The sequence below is a fragment of the Aotus nancymaae genome, unplaced genomic scaffold (genome assembly GCF_030222135.1).
Source record: "Aotus nancymaae isolate 86718 unplaced genomic scaffold, 86718_ANA_hifiasm-v0.15.2.pri h1tg000200l, whole genome shotgun sequence".
Classification (NCBI taxonomy): Eukaryota; Metazoa; Chordata; class Mammalia; order Primates; family Aotidae; genus Aotus; species Aotus nancymaae.
The window spans coordinates 136,679-152,112 of record NW_026988615.1 but is presented as its reverse complement, the minus strand read 5'-3'; the positions used below and the strand labels follow the sequence as shown (position 1 = coordinate 152,112).

The 15,434-nt window shown below is 45.0% G+C and overlaps 1 pseudogene; it reads right to left on the bottom strand.

Annotated features, from left to right (window-relative positions):
* Window positions 1-3,343: 3,343 nt before the first annotated feature.
* LOC105733685 (proline-rich nuclear receptor coactivator 1-like) lies at window positions 3,344-4,318 on the bottom strand (annotated as a pseudogene).
* Window positions 4,319-15,434: the final 11,116 nt, after the last annotated feature.

The following is a 15,434-nucleotide window of genomic DNA, read 5'->3' as shown; positions in this document are numbered from 1 at the left end:
TGGATGGATCATTTGAGGTCAGGTCTTGGAGACCAGCCTGGTCAACATGGTGAAACCCCGTTTCTACTAAGAATACCAAAAAAATTAGCTGGGGGTGAGGTGGTGGTGGTGCACACCTGCAAGTAATACCAGCTACTCAGGAGGCTGAGGCAGGAGAATCCTTTGAACCTGAGAGGCACAGATTGCAGTGAGCAGAGATGGCATCACTGCACCACAGCCTTGGAGACAGAGCAAAACTCCATCTCAAAAAGGAAAAGAAAAAATTATCTTTGGATATGATTCATGAAATCATACTTTTTTTTTTTTTTTTGAGATGGAGTCTGGCTCTGATGCCCAAGCTGGAGTGCAGTTGCTGGATCTCTGCTTACCACAACAGCTACCTCCCAGGTTCAAATGATTCTCCTGCCTCAGTCCCCTCAGCACCTGGGATTACAGGCACCCATCACCATGCCCAGCTAATTTTTTTTGTATTTTTAGCAGAGATGGGGGTTTTACATTATTTGCCAAGCTGGTCTCAAACTCCTGACCTCAAGTGATTCACCCGCCTAGACCTCCCAAAGTTATAGGGTTACAGACATGAACCACCGGTCTGGCTGTGAAATCATACTTTGATCATCTCTTTATTTCTGTCATTTGCAATACACTGTTTCCCAATGAATCCTAATCTAGGCCTTTATAAATAGGCATAATCATTGCAATAGACTAATCTCCTGTCTTGCTCCCTTCCAATTTCTTCCCATAGTACAGGGACAGCAATCTAAAATGCAAATTTAATTATGTTACTCCTCAAAGCCTTTAAAGGCTCACATTTGCCTCTCCTATTTTAGTGTTTCTCTAGTTTACCCTCATACCATCCTCCCCTTACTTTTTTTTTTGAGATGGTTGGGGAGCTCTCTCTGTCACCCAGGCTAGAGTGCAGTGGTGCAAACATGGCTTAAGCGATTCTCACACCTCAGCCTCTCAAATAGCTGGAACCATAGATGTAAGTACCACCATGCCCTGCTAACTTTTACATTTTTTGTAGAGACAGGTCTTGCCATGTTGGCTAAGCTGATCTCAAACTTCTGGCTTCAATCAATCCACCTGCCTTGGCCTCCCAAAATTTTGAGATAACAGATATAAGCCACTGCGCCTGGCTCAGGTATACCACCCTAATCAAAACGATATTTGGAAGTTTTTTTTCTTCTTCTTCAACAACTATGTTAGATATCTTGAAGTTTTGTTTCATTTTGAGATGGAGTCTCTCGCCTGGACTCGAGTGCAGTGGTGAGATCTTGGCTCACTGCAACCTCCACCTCCCAGATTCAAGAGATTCTCCTGCCTCAGCCTCCTGAGTAGCTGGGACTACAGGCACATGTCGTCATGCCCGGCTAATTTTTGTTTTTTTAGTAGAAACGGAGTTTCACTATGTTGGTCAGGCTGGTTTCCAACTGCTGATGTTGTGATCCATCCGCCTTGGCCTCCCAAAATTCTGAGATTACAGGCATGAGCCACCGTGTCCAGCAAGTTTTTTTTTTTTTTTTCTTTTTTGAGATGGAGTTTGGCTCTTCTTGCCCAGGCTGGAGTGCAATGTCCAGATTTTGGCTCACCGCAACCTCCGCCTCCTGGTAACTGGGAGTACAGGTGCCTGCCACCATGCCCAGCTGATTTTTGTATTTTTAGTAGAGATGGGGTTTCACTATGTTGACCAGGCTGGTATCGAACCCCTGACCTCATCATCCACCCGCCTCGACCTCCTAAAGTGCTGCGATTGCAGGTGTGAGCCACCTTCCTGGCAAGTTTTTTCTTTTTTTAATGCATTTTTTTTTTTTTTTTTTGAGATGACGTCCTGCTCTGTTGCCCAGGCTGGAGTGCAGTGGCGAGATCTCGGCTCACTGCAACCTCAGCCTCTTGGATTCAAATGATTCTTTTGCCTCAGCCTCCCGAGTAGCTGGGGTTACAGGAACATGCCACCATTCCCGGCTAATTTTTTTGTATTTTCAGTAGAAATGGGGTTTGCCATGTTGGCCAGGGTGGTCTTGAACTGACCTCAGGTGATCCGTCCACCTGGGCCTCCCAGAGTGCTGGGATTACAGGTATGAACCACGGCACCTGGTCTTTACATGCAGATTCTAAGAAATCATAATTAGTAAATACAAAATCAAAATCCCTGAGTTTCAGGGCCCAAGAATATGAATTTCTTACAAGTACCCAAACAATACTTATACACAGTAAAATCAGAATCAAAAGCATGTTGAAAAAATTTTAAATTCATTTTCATGAGACCACAAAGTCTACTGAAATTGGCCGGGTGTGGTGGTTCATGCCTGTAATCCCAGCTCTTTGGGAGGCCAGTGTTGGAGGATTTTTGAGTCAAAGAGGCTGGGAAACATGGCAAGACCCTCATCTCTATTTAGAAAAAAAAATTTTTTGAAATAAAGTTTTGCTCTTATTGCCCAAGCCGGAGTTCAACGGTGTTATCTTGGCTCAATGCAACCTCCACCTCCCAGGTTCAAGCACTTCTCCTACCTTAGCCTCCTGAGTAGCTCAGATTACAGGTGCATGCCACTATGCCCAGCTAATTTATTGTATTTTTAGTAGAAACAGAGTTTCACCATGTTAGTCAGCTGGTCTTGAATTCCTGACCTCAGGTAATCTACCCATCTTGGCCTCCCAAAGTGCTGGAACTATAGACATGAGCCACAGTAAACATACCCAGCCTTTTTTTTTTTTTTTAAGGGGGGCCAAATTATTATTATTTTAAAATTTGATTACAACCAATGTCGTTGGCATTAAAATTAGAGGTATTAAGCTGGAATGGATATATACCAAAAACCAGAAAATGAGTTTGGCAAAAATGGGAATAGGAGTTTTCCAGTAATTTCAGATTAGAAATCAATTTAGAGCAACAAACCCCATGCTTACATTGATTGTGCCACAGATTTAAACTCCAACAGTGCATTAGTAAACTGTTCACATTTAGGTCTTCACCTTGAAATTTGACAGCTGTTTCTTGAAAAAAATCTCAGTATCTCGTGCAAATAAATCAGTCTCCCTGTGCCTTAGCACACACTTAAAATTTCTCCATTGTATATGTACAAAACACCTGAAATGTGGGCGGGGCAAAATACATACTTTCATAATGAAACTATAATATACCTCTCAAATATTAACAATATACACATAATAAATGGTACACAGTATTTACAAAATATAAAATATAATACAAGCTGTTTGTGATTTTTCAAACTCATCTTTTGCACTTGTAATGATGCAACAAGGCAAATTTCCATTTCTACCAGTTTTCTCAAGAGTCCAGGGATATGGGAAAACTTATGTTTTACACACATACTGAAACTGAAATCTAAGATTGAACTTTCAGGAGCGTTTTTAAGTGTACTGCCATCAGCTCCCTGTTTTGGTTGGAATTTTCAACAGTCTTCCCATGCAGTGACTAGGAGGCTTTGGAAGAACACTAGGAGAAGGTGGATCACTAAACTTTGCCCAGTGTAATTTGCCTTTTGGCTAACTTCAGTTAGAAATGCTGATTTCTTCAAATGTGTATTTTTAATGTTCTTGGTATTTTTAAAAGACTTCTTTTCCTGCTTCTGAATTCTGTCAGATGAAACAGAATCCTGCCAAAAGCTGTTTTGTTTCTTTTTGCAGAGGTGATCTTGGTTAGTGGCAAATTATATTTTCTTTTCTGTTTATAATCTTTGGTTTTTCATACAAGTGTATACCATGAACAAGCTGGCCGTGGGGAAGGGCAATTTTCTCCAATTTTCCCATCTTTGATTTTAAAATCTCTTTCCTGAGCGGGGTTTTGTCGGGCGCCGAGGGCCGCAGCGGTACAAGGTCGGGGCTGGCTCCTTCTGTGCGGGTTGTGGCTGCAGGACTTGGGGCCAAGACGGCGACCGGGCCCGGGACCTCCTGCGCTCTGCTCGGGCCCTTCACCGGGCTCCGGCCGACCTCCAGACTCGGCCGGTGCTGCTGGTACTGGTGGAAGCGGCTGGGCAGCTGCCCTGCAGGGCTGACCCACACCTTCTTTCACCGCTTCTTCGGCGCTGCCCGAGGGGTGCCTCCAGCCGCGGGAGGCTGCGGTTGGGCAGAGATACTGGAGCGCGAGGCTGGGGGTTCAGACACGGGCCATCTCCCCCTAGGAAGTGAGGCAGGAAAAGGGTCGGGGGCAGTGCCAAGGATCCGGGATCCGGGGTAAAGGCGGCAGAGCCGTGGTCACCATGGGGAGGGCCCCGAAGTAACTGCGGGAGGAAAAGCCAAGCGGCGCAAGGCGGCCACCCAGGACAAGCGGCTCCCGCTGCGGGACGGAGTCGACGGTCATAACGCTAGGAAGCTTGTCGCACAGCAACGAGGAGACAAGGAGAAGGTAAAGCGTGTGAAGACGGGGTAGCGGCAACGGATGCTGCTAGGAGAGCCCAAGAGGATCGCGGAACATGACTCGGGCGGCGCAGCAACAAATCCTTTTTTTGAGATGGAGTTTCACTTCTGTTCCCAGGCTGGAATGCAGTCGTGTGATCTCGGCTCACTGCAACCTCTGCCTCCTGAGTAGCTGGGATTATAGGTTCAATCTATTCTCTGGTCTCAGCCTCCCAAGTAGCTGGGATTACAGGCACGTACCGCCATGACCAGCTAATTTTTGTACTTTTACTAGAGACAGGGTTTCACCATGTTGGCCAGGCTGGTCTCGAACTCCTGACCTCATGATCCACCCATCTCAGCCTCCCAAAGTGCTGGGATTACAGGTGTGAGCCACCTTGCCAGGCCGAAACTAATTTTTGTGCACTATACTAACTCAGCCTATTATAATCTTAAAAAAAAAATTACTCAAAATGAAGGTACCACCATCTTTGGAAAATGGAAGCTCTCATTGGGGCTTTTTTTTTTTTTTTTTTTTTGAGATAGAGTCTCCCTCTCTTGCCCAGGCTGGAGTGCAATGCAAGCAATTCTCTGCCTCAGCCTCCCGAGTAGCTGGGATTACAGACAGCCGCCACCACGCCCCGCTCATTTTTGTATTTTTAGTAGAGACAGTGTTTCACCATCTTGGCCAGTCTGATCTCCAGCTCCTGACCTCATGATCCACCCACTTCATCCTCCCAAAGTGCTGGGGTTACAGGCATGAGCCACCGTGTCTGGTCTTTTTTTTCTTTTTCTTTTTTGTGACAGCTTCTCGCTCTGTCACTCAGTCTGGTGCACAGTGGCTGGATCTTGGCTCACTGCAACCTCTGTCTCCTGGGCTTCAAGCTATTCTCCTGCCTCAGAATCCCAAGTAGCTGGGAATATAGGTGCCTGCCACCAAGCCCAGCTCATTTTGTTTTTGTACAATTGGTTGTTGGCCCACTTTACACATTCCTCTAGAATTGGCCATTTATCCAAGAAGCCTTGGTTACTTTTAGCAAGGAATGATATTTACAGATCAAACCTGATCACTGGTGTTGCTATGATTAAGGACAGTTGCAGATATTGGCTTTATGTGCAGAAAATTGAAAAGCCAGAAAAATCTCAGAAGTCTCTGTGACTTCGCCTCACGTATTATCCAAAATTAATGTAAGCCCATGGTTAAACTAACAATTTGGCAAGGCAAATGAGATCATCGCAATTTATCTCCCACAGCTGGGTATAGTGGCACACATCTATAGTCCCAGTATTTTGAGGTGCCAAGGTAGAAGGATCACTTGAGGCCAAGAGTGTAAGACCAGCTTGGTCAACATAGTAAGATTCCATGTCTACAGAAAAGTTTTAAAAATTAGCCAGGTGTGGCTGGGTGCGGTGGCTCATGCCTGTAATCCCAGCACTCTGGGAGGCCAAGGTGGGTGGATCACCTGAGGTCTGGAGTTCAAGACCAGCCTGACCAACATGGTGAAACCTCGTCTTTACAAAAAAAAAAATTAAATAAATAAAATTAGCCAGGTGAGACAGTGTGTGGCTTTGGTCCTAGTCAGTCAAGAGGCTGAGACAAGAGGATTGCCTGAGCCCTGGAGTTTGAGGTTGCAGTGAGTTATGATTGTACCACTGCACCCCAGCCTGGGTGACAGAGGGAGATCCTGTCTCTTAAAAATCAATAGCCAGCTTTAGTTTAGATCACATATTAATAGTTAGAAAAACAGGCCCCGTGCGGTGGCTCTTGCCTGTGATTCCAGCACTTTGGGAGGCCGAGATGGGTGGATCATGAGGTCAGGAGTTTAAGTCCAGCCTGGCCAACATGGCAAAACCCCATCTCTACCAAAAATACAAAAATTAGCTGGGTATGGTGGTACACACCTGTAGTCCAAGCTATTTGGGAGGTTTGGTCAGCAGAATCACTTGAACCCAGGAGGCAGAGGCTGCAATCAGCTGAGATTGTACCACTGCACTCCAGGCTGGTTTTGAACTTTTGACCTTCCAAAATTCTTGGGATTACAGGCGTGAGCCACCGTGCCCTGCAAGTTGTTTTTTTTTTTTTTTCCAGATGGAGTTTTGCTTTTGTTTAGCGGGATGCAATGGTGGCCACCTGTAATGCCAGCTACTTGGGAGGCTGAGGCAGGAGAATCCCTTCAAGCTGAGAGGCGGAGGTTGCAGTGAGCTGAGATTGTACCACTACACTCAGCCTGGGCAACACAGCAAGACTTCATCTCAAAAACCAAAAAAAAAAAAAAAAAAAGAAAAAGAGAAGAAAGGCAAAAAGCCATATGAATGATTTATTTGAGACGGAGTTTTGCTCTTGTTACCCAGGCTGGAGTGCAATGGCGCGATCTCGGCTCACCACAACCTCCACCTCCTGGGTTCAAGCAATTCTCCTGCCTCAGCCTCCCTAGTAGCTGAGACTACAGGCCCCACACCACCGTGTCCAGCTAACTTTTGTATTTTTAGTAGAGACAGTGTTTCACCATGTTGGCAAGGATGGTGTTGATCTCTTGACCTCGTGATCCGCCCACCTCGGCCTCCCAAAGTGCTGGGATTACAGGCGTGAGCCACCATGCCTGGCCCTACCTCCAGTCTTTAGGAGTAGTTCGCAGTCCAACACTTGTGGGTGTGACATGAGTTAGCCATTTTAGGTTGAAAGCTTGATGTTGTAAATACTACGTTGTAGAAATTCTGGATTCTGTTGCGTTCTGGGGATTTTGTATTTTTGCTCTAGTAGGCATACACGCTATCCTCCCAGCAGCGTGCAACAGCTGATCTCTCTATCCTGATCTGTGGTTTCTTCTGCTGCTTTTTGGCCTGCAGACTTACCTGTGCCTGCAAAATTCGCTGGTCAGCCAGGAATCTTGGCAGAAAGTATGATCAGACTTTTAGGAATGACTTTCTCTGTGTCCCCCCACCACCACCTTTTTAGCTGTTTTTGGTAGGATTCACTCCTAATTCCAAACTGCTCTGTTGGTGTTGGGCACTTCCAGCTATAAAATTTGAGATTTCTGCACAAGGCCCTGGGTTCATTCCTCAGCACCACCACCGAAAGAAAAAAAGATTTCTGTTTTCTGTAGGCTATGGAGGAGTGAGGAATACATTCAGCTTTTAAATCATATTATTATTATTTTATTATTTTTATTTTTATTTTTTAGAGACAGGGTTTCACCATGTTGGTCAGGCTGCTCTCAAAATCCCGACCTCAGGTGATCCACCTGCCTCAGCCTCCCAAAGTGCTGGGATTACAGGCGTGAGCCACCATGCGTGGCCTAAATCATATTATTTTTTATCATTGCTTTTTTTTCATTTTACATTTACATGAATGTTAAATTTTATTTTATTACTATTATTATTATTATTAGACAGGATCTGGCTCTGTCACCCAGGCCGGAGTGCAGTTGTGTGATCATAGTTCACCCCAACCTCAAACTCCTGGGCTCAAGTTATCCTCCTGCCTCAACCTCTCCAGTGGCTAGAATTACATGCACCACTACACTGATGTTTTATGAAATAATTTATTTATTTTGTAGAGACTGGGGTCTTGCTATGTTGTCCAGGCTGACCTCAAACTCTTGGCCTCAAGCTATTGTCCTGCCTTGACCTTCCAAAGAGCTGGGATTATAGGCATGAGTGACATGGGCTGGTCCAAACTTAGTCTATTCTTTTTTTCTTTTTCTTTCCCAGACTGGAGTACAGTGATGCTATCATAGTTTACTGCAGCCTCCAACTCCTGGGTTCAAGTGATCCTCCAACCTCAGCCTCCCAAGTAGTTGGGATTATAGGCATGCACCACCACACCCAGCTAATTTTTTTTTTCTAGACTCTGTCTCCCACTGTCACCCAGGCTGGAATGCAGTGTGGTGATCTCAGCTCACTGCAACTTCTGCCTCTTGGGTATAAGTGATTTTCCTGCCTCAGCCTCACAAGTAGCTGGGATTACATGTACGTGCCACCACACCTGGCTAATTTTTGTATTTTTAGTAGAGATGGGGTTTCACCTTGTTGGCCAGGATGGTCTCTATCTCCTTACCGCGTGATCTGCCTACCTTGGCCTCCCAAAGTGCAGGGATTACAGGTGTGAGCCACCAAGTCTAGCCAATTTTTATATTGTTATTAGAGATGGAGTTTCTCTGTGTTACACAGGCTGGTCTAGAACTTGTGGGCACAAGTGATAAATCCACTTTGGTCTCTCAAAGTGCTGGGATTACAGGCACAAGGCACTGTGCCCAGCCTGACTATAGGATTTATGAAGCTTTACACTGTCTAAATTTATGGGTTTCTGCTCCTACCACGAAGGTCCTACTCTTTCCCTGCTTTTCTCAGTGTTCCTACCTTTCAATAATAAGAAAACAATTTCCTGGGTGCAGTGGCTCACACCTTTAATTCCAGTACTTTGGAATCACTTGAGGCCAGGTGTTCAAGAGCAGCCTGGCCAATGTGGTGAAACCCCGTCTTTACAAAAATATGAAAAGTAGCAGGGCATGATGGTGGGTGCTTGTTATTCCAACTGCTTGGGGACTTAAGGCAGGAGAATTGCTTGATCACAGGAGGCGGAGGCTGCAGTGAGCAGAGATCACATCATTGCACTTCAGCCTGAGTGAGAAAGTGAGACTCCATCTCAAAAAAATTAAAAAATTAAAAATAAATTAATAGGCTGGGCATGGTAGCTTATGCCTATAATCCCAGCAATTTGGGAGGCTGAGGTGGGTGGATCATCTGAGGTCAGGAGATCGAGACCAGCCTGACAAACATGAAGAAACCCTGTCTCTATAAAAAAAAAATTAAAATTAAAAAATTAAAAAGTAAATAAATAAATAAAATAAAAATCGAATGTGATCATCTTTTTTTTTGAAAAGCTTATTCCATTATTTGTTATTGCTTATATAAGATTTGTTTCTATCATTGTATTGTCAGCTTTCTACTTTGCATTGCTTTTTCTGTCTTTCTTCTCTTTCCAACCCCTTCTCTGCTTTTAAAGGTAGTTGACTGTGTGGTGTGTGCCTGTAATTCTAGCTACTCAAGAGGCTGAGGCAGGAGGATCACTTGAGTTTAGAATTCAAGTCCAGCCTTAGCAACATAGTGAGACCCCGTCTCTTTTTTTATTATTTTATTGTTTATTTTTTGTTTTCTTTTTTTAATTTAAAGATGGGGTTTCTCCATGATGGGCAGGCTAGTCTTGAACTCCTGACCTCAGGTGATCCACCCACCTCGGCCTCCCAAAGTGCTAGGATTACAGGCAGGACTCACCACAGCTGGCCTATTTATTATTTTCATGACCAGGAAAGATTTATGAGACCCCATCTCTTAACAAACAAACAAACAAAAAGCTGGTTGGTTTGTTTTTCTTTACATAGTCATTTTTCACCCATGTAAAATAGTTGGAATTTATCATTTCTAAGGCTTATTCATTTAATAGTGATTGAATTCAAGTGATTTTCCTGTCTCAGCCTCCTAACTGGAATTATAGGTGCACACCACGATGACCAACTAGTTTTTTTAAAAAATTTTTTTCCTTTTCAGCCACCCAGAAAACAATTTTTTTTTTTGAGACAGTATCTCCCTCACCCAGATTGAAGTGCAGAAATGCAATCTCAGCTCACTGCAACCTCCTTCTTCCAGGTTCAAACAATTCTCCTGCCTAAGCCTCCTGAGTATCTGGGATTACAGGGGCATGCCACCATGCCCAGCTAATTTTTTGTATTTTTTGTTTGTTTTATTTATTTATTTATTTATTTTTTTTTTGAGTCAGAGTTTCGCTCTTGTTACCCAGGCTGGAGTGCAATGGCATGATCTCGGCTCACTGCATCCTCTCCCTCCTGAGTTCGAGCAATTCTCCTGCCTCAGCCTCCCAAGTAGCTGGGACTACAGGTGCACACCACAATGCCCAGCTAATTTTTTTGTGTTTTTAGTAGAGATGGGGTTTCACCATGTTGACCAGGATGGTCTCGATCTCTTGACCTCGTGATCCACCCACCTCGGCCTCCCAAAGTGCTGGGATTACAGGCGTGAGCCACCGTGCCCGTCCTTGTTTGTTTTGATATGGAGTCTCACTCTGTCATCCGGGCTGGAGTGCAGTGTGTGATCTCAGCTCACTGCAACCTCCACCTCCTGGATTCAAGCCATTCTCCTGTCTCAGCCTCCTGAGTAGCTGGGACAATAGGTGTATGCCACTGCACCCTGCTAATTATTTTTTGTATTTTAGTAGAGATGTGGTTTTGCCATGTTGGCCAGGTTGGTCTCAAGCTCTTGAGCTCAAGTGATTTGTCTGCTTTGGCCTCCGAAAATTCTGGGATTACAGATGTGAGCTACCAATCCTGGCCAACTTTTTTTTTTTAGATGGAGTGTTTTTGAGATGGAGATCTTGCTGCCCAGGTTGGAGTGCAATGGATCCATCTCGGCTCACTGCAACCTCCGCCTCAAGGTTTGAAGTGATTCCCCTGCCTCAGCCTCCCCAGTAGCCAGGATTGCAGTCATGTACCAGCATGCCTGGCTAATTTTGTATTTTTAGTAGAGACAGGGTTTCTCCATTTGGTCAGGCTAGTCTCGAACTCCTGACATCAGGTGATCCACCCACCCCAGCCTCCCAAAGTGTTGGAATTACAGGCGTGAGCCACCGTTCCCAGCCTAATTTTTTGTATTTTTAGTAGAGATGGGTTTTGCCATATTGGCCAGGCTGGTCTGGTACTCCTGACCTCAGGTGATCCATCCACTTCTACCTCCCAAAGTGCTGGGATTCCAGACAAGAGCTACTGCACCTCACCTCTTATTTCATAATTTTGACTACTTTGAACTCTGAGTGGAACTTGCATTCCTCCAGAAAAGATTGATGTTGCTTCTCAGTTGTTTAGGACCTGTACTAACCTAGAACTGGTTTAAGTTATATTTTCCATTTGTAGTTTTTTAGTCACACAGGTAGCATAAAATCAGACAACAAAACTGCATGAGGACCAATGTGTTGCTAAGAATTCTTGGGCCGGGTACAGTGGCTCATGCCCATAATCCCAGCACTTTGGGAGGCTGAGGTGAGTGGATCACCTGAGGTCAAGAGTTTGAGACCACCCTGGCCAACATGGTGAAACCCTGTCTCCACTAAAAATACAAAAATTAGCTTGGCTTGGTGGCGGGTGCCTATAATCTCAGCTACTCCAGAGGCTGAGGCAGGAGAATTGCCTGGACTTTGAAGGCAGAGGTTGCAGTGAGCCAAGATTGAGCCATTGCACAACAGTGAGGCTGAGGGGGGCAGATCATGAGGTCAGGAGTTTGAGACCAGCCTGACCAACATGGTGAAACCCCAACTCTACTAAAAATACAAAAAAAAGAAACATTAGTCAGACATGGTATCACACACCTGTAATCCCAATTACTCAGGAGGCTGAGGTAGGAGAATTGCTTGAACCCTGAGGTGGAGGTTGCGTGGGCCAAGATCACGCCACTGCACTCCAGTCTGAGTGACAGAGTGAGACTCCATCTCAAAAAAAAAAAAAGAATTCTTAGTGAGAATTTTTTTTCCTCCTCTGTTCATCACCAAAGTCAAAAAGCAAAAGAGGACTGCTGCCTTCTTCTGAACCATGTGTATATCTCATTCATCATTCATGCAGGGATCTCCTTTTAGACTACTTAGACTTTATATTTCAGCCTCCATGCTCTGTGAAGCCTTCCTGGGGAAAGTCCAAGATCAATGAATCTTCCCAAATATGTGAAGAAGGAGAAAGCTACAATGTTTTAAAAAGAGAGATAATTGCCGGGCACGGTGGCTCATGCCTGTAATCTCAGCACGGTAGGAGACCGAGGTGGGTGGATCATAAGGTCAGGAGTTCGAGACCAGGTTGGCCAGAGTGGTGAAAGCCCATCTCTACTAAAAATACAAAAAAATTAGTCGGGCATGGTGGTGTGTGCCTGCTACTCAGGAGTCTGGGGCAGGACAATTGTTTGAACCCAGGAGGCGGAGGTTGCAGTGAGCTGAGATTGTGCCACTGTACTCCATCCTGGGTAACAGAACAAGATTCCATCTCAATCAATCAATCAATAGATGATTGAGAATTTTCAAAATTTTTGTTGTGTGTACGTACGTTTTCAAAAGTAGAATATACTCATGGATAATATTTAGAAAACACAACATGGGAAAAATTGAAAAGTAAAGGTCTTCTCAATAAGATTTCTTTGCATTATTCAGAGGTAACCATTATTAACCATTTATTCAATATCCCTCCAGAAACTCTCCAGGCTTACCTAAGCCTCCATAAGTAAGATTCCTTTTCTTGTCTTCCTTCTTTTTTTATTTTAACAAATGGGGTCATAGTCAACATTTATTCTGTAACTTGTTTTCTTCACTCAGTGATATAAATATTATAACACAACAGCACAAAATATCTACCTAATTATGCAGAGTATCTGCATGCTACTACATTACATGAACGTTTAAAAATTTATGTTCAAGACTAAAAATTTATGTTTACCAGTTTCTCATCAGAGGACATTTTGGTTTTACATCTTTTCTTTTATATTTTGAGATAGGGTCTCCTTCTGTCACCCAAGCTAGAGTGCAGTGGGGTGACCTCAGCTTACTGCAACCTCGACCTCCTGGGCTCAAGCTATCCTCCTGCCTCAGCCTCTCCAGTAGCTGGGACCACAGGCATGTGCCACCACACCTGGCTAAATTTTATATATTTTGTAGAGATGGGGTCTCCCTATGTTGCCTAGGCTGGTCTTGAACTTCTGGGTTCAAGTGACACTCCTGCCTCGGCCTCCTGAAGTGCTGGGATTACAGGCGTGAGCTGCCACACTTGGCCCTCCCTGTGTTTTCACCACCTCCTCTTCCCTTCCAAGACCACCACTAAATCTATCTCCTTTCTCACCGTACAATGGCCTATAATGGAAATCTCACATAAATTGAGTAATATAATATGTGGTCTTTTATGACTGGCTTCTTTCACTTTGTTTTTTTTTTTTTTTTGATTGTTTGTTAATTTATTTGAGATGACATCTCTGTCTGTCACCCAGACCGGTGTACAATGGCATGATCCTTGGGCCACTGCAGCCTCCATCTCCCAGGTTCAAGTGATTCTCCCTCCTCAGCTTCCCAAAGTGCTGGGATGACAGGCTCAAGCCTGACCAATTTCCTCATTTTAAAAAATGAAATTTGGGCCTGGTGCAGTGGCTCACGCCTGTAATCTCAGCACTTTGGGAGGTCAAGGCAGATGGATCATGAGGTTAGAAATTCAAGTCCAGGCCGGGCGCGGTGGCTCAAGCCTGTAATCCCAGCACTTTGGGAGGCCGAGGCGGGTGGATCACGAGGTCAAGAGATCGAGACCATCCTGGTCAACATGGTGAAACCCCGTCTCTACTAATACAAAAAAAAATTAGCTGGGCACGGTGGCGCGTGCCTGTAATCCCAGCTACTCAGGAGGCTGAGGCAGGAGAATTGCCTGAACCCAGGAGGCGGAGATTGCGGTGAGCCGAGATCGCGCCATTGCACTCCAGCCTGGGTATCAAGAGCGAAACTCCGTCTCAAAAAAAAAAAAAAAAAAAAAAAGAAAAGAAATTCAAGTCCAGCCTGGCCAAGATGGTGAAACCCCGTCTCTACTAAAAAAAAACAAAATTTAAAAAAAAAAAAGAAATTTGGTCATGAGCAGTGGCTCACGCTTGTCATCTCAGCACTTTGGGAGGCCGAGGCGGGCACATCACGAGGTCAGGAGATCGAGACCATCCTGGCTAACATGGTGAAACCCTGTCTCTACTAAAAATACAAAAATTAGCTGGGTGTGGTGGCACATGCCTGTAATCCAGCTACTCAGGAGGCTGATACAGAATTGCTTGAACCAGAGAGTTGGAGGTTGCAGTGAGCTGAGACTGTAGCACTGCACTCCAGGCTGGAGACAGAGTGAGACTCCGTCTCAAAAAAAAAAAAAAAGAAAAGAAAGAAAGAAAGAAAAAAAGGAAGAAAGAAAAAAAGGAAAAAAAAAAGAAATAAATTTGAATGTTATCCCTGAAATGTATCCTGACTCAGCATTCAACTCTATCAAGTAACACAGCCTAGAGCAGTTCAGAAAGGGCAGTTAAATTCACTGACCTGCATTTGAAACCTGCCTTTGAAAGTAGGTCAAGGTCGCTGGGTTCCAAGTATATCCTGGGTCATAGCAAAGAATATTGGTAATCATGAGCAAAACCATGCAAGAATGACAGGGTTCTGCAGCTGCCCAAGCCTGCACAGTGAAGGGGACTCTCGGGGAGCCAGTGAGACCCAGGCCCTGCCTTTTTATTTTATTTTTTTATTTTTGTTTATTTATTTGTTTTAATGAATGAGAGGTTCTTATGTTGCCCAGGCTGGCCTTGAATGCATAGCCTTGCCCCCTCAAGTGCCAGGACAAGCCACTGAGCCTCTCTTTTTTTTTTTGAGATGGGGTCACCTAGGCTGGAGTGCAGCATTGCAATCTCCATTCACTGTAACCTCTTCCTCCCGTGTTCAAGTGATTCTCCTGCCTGAGTCTCCTGAGTAGCTGGGACTGCAGACATGTGCCATCACAACTGGCTAATTTTTATATTTTTAATAGAGATGGGGTTTCACCATGTTGGCCAGGCTGGTCTCGACCTCCTGGCCTTCTGATACTCCCGCCACAGCCTCCCAAAGTGCTGGGATTGCGGGTGTGAGCCATGGTGCCTGGCCAGGCCCGGCCTTTTGCAGGGTCTCCAAGTCTGGGGCTGCTGGGTTTGGGCTCAGTGCTCACTGGGGGCAGGGAGGTGAAGGGGAGGAAGCGGGTGAAGGTTGGTGAGACCTGCAGTTTCAGCCACATTAGTGCACAGAAGGCCCCTGATTTAAAAGACAGATTTGTTGCTAGATGATTCATAGGTGCCATTCTTTGGGTATCCAAAGCTCGTGATGATAGAGGACAGCGTGATGAAGGCCCACAGCGCAGAGACAGAGCTGAAGCCAGAGAGGGCCACGCAAGCCTCACCAGCAGTCTGGCTGCAACAGCATCTTGCAGCCATGACACTCCAGGCCCAGAGGCACTCCCTCCACCTTTTTTTTTTTTGGTCTCACTTGCCCCCCACTCAGC